Genomic DNA, 4,742 nt, shown 5'->3' with positions numbered 1-4,742 from the left:
GGCGCATCAGTTTCACTTTATGCCGCTTGGTGGCAAGGGATCCCGATTTTCGCTTCTTGCGTTGTCGCCGGGTTCCTCCACTTCTCTGTTTTTTACCGGATCGGAAGCTGGCAGTTGCTTTTTTTGTCGGTTTTCGACCTTGAGAAGAGGTTGATCGTTTGATCGTTTTGATCTTTTTGGTTTTTGTGACTTGACCACCGGGGTTTTTCCTTGATCTGGAAGTTTTACGAACCGATGCCTTTTTGGTTGTGCCACGTATCGGTTGAATGGCTTTGGATTGGCTGGTTGGTTTTTTGGGCCGCTGAGTGTGACGCGCAATAGTTGGTGCTCTGTCTTCAATCAAATTGTCGGGTTCCGATAAAGATTTTCGTAATTTTCGAACTTCTGGAATTACCGGAATCACTGGATGTTGAGAGTTAAATGAATAGGAAGTTCCTCCACCTGGTAAGACGATTGGCACATAACCGAAATTATTGAACGGTAGAGTAACTTTTTCTGTTGTTTTTTCGTTTGGGGGCGTAAATAGTTGGAACTCAATGAAAGATTGTTTTTCAGAGCCATTTCGGTAAGTTGTTATTTCGAGCAATGTTTCTTTTTTTTCTTCGCTGGGAACCGTTACGTTTAGGAAAAGTTCAGCCTCAGTTTGCCTAGTAGAATTTGAACCATTCTCTTCGTAACTATAATTCCTACTCATCTCGTCAGTTCCATTTGCCATTGAAATAAGATCGATCTTATCATCATCATATACTGTACTATTAACTGAGCCAGAGTTATTCCATGATGGAGTATTCAAACTCATTTCAAAAGTAGAATTTTCTGTGGATACCCCATATCCTGTTGTAACTGTTTCATTGCTATCAATGCTCAGACTATCGTTATGCAAACTATAAGGAAGGGTATAATAAGTTGAATTTACATCTCCGGAAGTTTGAGTAGAGTTTTCTTGAGAAAATAACGTTGAATAATTCGTTTCTAAACTAACATCCGTCGTAGTTTCATTTATGTACCATCCAGGGGTGGTAAAATTAAAGTCTTCGAAATCATTGGATACGGTAACAGAAGCATTTTCCACGGTTTCATCATTGAACGGCGTTCTTTCAATTTGCTGTTCTGAATCCGTTTCACTGATCGAATTGAAGCTCTCATCCAATAAGATGGAAGCCTGAAATTTTTAAATATTATCAATAATTCTCGAACTTACCGGAAGCCGATAAATTTACCGATACTAAAATGTGTTGAATTGGGAGGAATGTCGCACACAGACAAACAACAACTAGCACCCGAAAGTGCCAAGCTAACATGGCGGTGTGGTACGTCGATGGAAGTAGCCAGCAAGTGCTATCGAATCTTAATTTGATTTTAATTTCTCCCAATGAAATAAATTTCCATAATTGAAAATAAATCGCTAAATAAATACCTTTCCTCTAATTATTTTTTTTCGGAAAATTTGCCCAAATTCCCAACTGGTAAGAAAAAGGATACAAAAAAAAATCCAAAGTTGACCGCTTACAGTATTAAAAAAATTCTTGAGATCACTTTTCGTCAACCTTTGGCCTTAAATGGAATATTTTGAAATGTTTTTAAAGCTTGGCCCTGATAATGATAACTTATTCGAAACTGTTTCACCAACTTCATCTTCAATCCTCATTTAAATTTTCAACTTTCAAAAGACAAAACGTCAACTGGAGATATCGTTTCGGCTTCAAATTTCGACTAGATATCTGTTAGAGATGTAGTAAGAAGAATTTGAGAAAATTTTGAATAAATTCGATAACTCCGTACTGCTGAGCGTCACTCGTTACAAAAAAAAGTCTCACTTTGAAAATTCAAAACTAAGTGAGACGTATTTTGTAGTGGATGACGCTGCTTACATCCTTGGAGGCTGATAATTTTCTGTCCTGCATCCTGTCTTGTGATGGGATATAGAATTTGGTTTCTTTCAGAAATATTTAATGCGGTTGCGCTGATAGGACAATGCCAGCTATGGGAAAGCTTGTTGGAGCCGCCCTGGCATAGCATCTTATGCTGATAATTTCACCTCCAAGAAAGGTCATTATCGAAGTAGAGTCTGATTTGTGCGTGTACGAAAAAAGAAAACGACCCTTTTCTGGCGACCACCCACCATTCCTCCAGTTATTTTTTTTTCTGATGGTCCCTTAGGCCCATTTGGGTCCTTCCTCCACCCCATACGCTTCTTAAGAAGTGGGAGGGACATTTTATACTAAGGATAATTTTATATTACTTTGAATTTTCTTTATCTGTACGGCTTGTTTCGTCTTACTTCCGCGTAAAGAGTGATACGGTCAAAATTTGGTCAAAGGAAAACGCAAGTAAATCGGTGAAATCGTTTATTCAAAAAATCTAATTAAATTTCTTTTTCAAGTTTGCCAAATTGCCAGGCCTTACGCTTAACCTCTGCCATCAGATTTTGTACAGCCACCTTGTCCACTTTCTTCGCCGCAGAAAGCTAGTTTGCCTTGAACTGCTGCTCGTCCTTAGCAGTTTTTTTTTATGGTCATCTTTAGGTTCCGCTTGACAATAGCCCAGTATTTCTCAATTGGGCGGAGCTCTGGCGTGTTTGGAGGGTTCTTGTTCTTGAGAACCACCTGCACGTTGTTGACGGCGTACCACTCCATGGCCTTTTTACCGTTATAACGAGATGCCAAATCCGGCCAAAACAGTACGGAATAACCGTGTTTCTTGAGGAAAGGCAGCAGACGTTTATTCAAACATTCTTTCAAGTAAATTTCTTGGTTGACAGTCCCGGAAGCTATGAAAATGCTGCTTTTCAAGCCACAGATGGCTTGCGAAACCAGATATTTCTTCGCGAACTTTGACAGTTTCATGTGCTTGAAAATATCTGTTACCTTTCCTCTTCCTTTTGCCGTATAAAACTCCTGTCCCGGAAGCTGCTTGTAGTCGGCTTTGACGTAGGTTTCGTCGTCCATTACCACGCAGTCAAACTTCGTCAGCATCGTCGTGTACAGCCTCCGGAATCGCGCTTTGGCCGTCGTATTTTGTTTATCATCGCGATTTGGAGTCACTACCTTCTTGTAAGTCGATGGTCCGAAACCCTCCCCTGCTAAAGTTGATTTCTTTCGTATGACTAATTTTATAAATATGTTACAAAAATATATGAGACTCCCGTTTTCCTATTTCTATCTCACTCAATGGAAGAAGGGAAGGGTCCCTAATAAATAAAGGAACATTAATCGTATCAAAATACACTCCTATACCAAATTCGGTGCCATCCGAGTGATAAACTCTCGACATCTTTAAAAAAAAACTGTGGTGGCCCCTCTTCTCTTCTTAATTGTTTACTGGGATAAGGGAGCGGTCTCCAACAAATAAAGAGTCTTTTTCCGTATCCAAATATCGTCCCATGCCAAATTTAGTCGATTATTTCACCAGCTATGCAAAAAATTGTATGGAAGCCCCCTTCACTTTAATGTTTCTCTAATGAAATGTGGGAAGACCTTCAAACCATCTTGGGAACATTTCGTTCACCCAAATATCCTCGCATAGACAAAATTGATTCCCCTCGCTTGATCAGTTATAAACAATTACAAAAATTGGTATGGGCTCTTCCCCTCTCCCTATCCATCTAATGGAAGGAGTTTAAAACAACCATAGAACCTTCTCCCATATCCAAAAACCCTCCCAAGCCAATTTGGTTCCATTTGCAGGAGTAGTTATCGAATTTTGTAATAAAAATTGTATGGAAACCCCTCTCCCCCTTTCAATGTCTCCACTGAAAGAAGGGATTGGTCTCAAATAATGATTGAAACATTTCTCGCATCCAAATACCCTAACATGCCAAATCTGGTTCCATTTGCTTGACTAATTGTCGAGATGTGTTACAAATTGTAAGAGAGCCCCCCTTCTTTTATTCACCCTCTGGGAAAAAGAAGGGGTACCAAACATTCATTGCAATATTTCTAGTAGCCAAACCCTCTCCCATGACGAATTTGATACTATTTGCTCGAATGGTTCTCAAGTTATGCAAACTTTTCGATTTAGCTTAGAAGACCCCCTTGCAGTAAGATTGAGGGGGTTCAAACTGCAATAGGAATCTTCCCCGGCCTCAAACGCACCCACCTGCCAAGTTTCACGGAAATTTGCTCAGTAGTTTTCGAGTCTATAGGGAACAGACAGACAAATAGATTTGCGGAATAAGGAATTTAAGAAGGAAAAGTTCATTCTTTGTAACAATAGCAAGAATTACACCATTATACCCAAAGAAATGTCCAAGCATATCCTGGTACAACAATAAAAGTAGCTTACAGCTACTACAGATAAATGTTTTCAAGACGTTAATAAGGACGAAAAAAAAACTAATGTTTATTTTCAACCTTTCCAGCTCCGAATCGAATTGCCGCATTTCAGAGGTTAGCAAGAAAACTGATAAACACGACAGAAAAACTATTTAGAAAAAAATTTCAAAAATGTGTTGTACCTTAATGTGTGGCATATTTTTATTTTTTAAAACAAGCAAACCAACCGCTGAAAATCGCATGGAAGATATACCGTCGTTGGGTATTAAAAGGGGTTGTACCTAATAGGCAGTGTTCGGCATCGCTAATTGAAAAGTTAGCGGCGATAATTGAATCGCTAACTCATTCAAATTTAGCGATCGCTTATTAAAACCGCTAAATCAGCTGAAAAAGTTATCGCTCCAAGTTAAAAGCGCTAATCGCTAATTGCTAACTGTTGACTAACAATAACGTAAACAGCATGGCCAA

The sequence above is a fragment of the Uranotaenia lowii genome, chromosome 3, assembly GCF_029784155.1.
Source record: "Uranotaenia lowii strain MFRU-FL chromosome 3, ASM2978415v1, whole genome shotgun sequence".
NCBI lineage: Eukaryota > Metazoa > Arthropoda > Insecta > Diptera > Culicidae > Uranotaenia > Uranotaenia lowii.
This window is presented reverse-complemented; position numbering follows the sequence as displayed.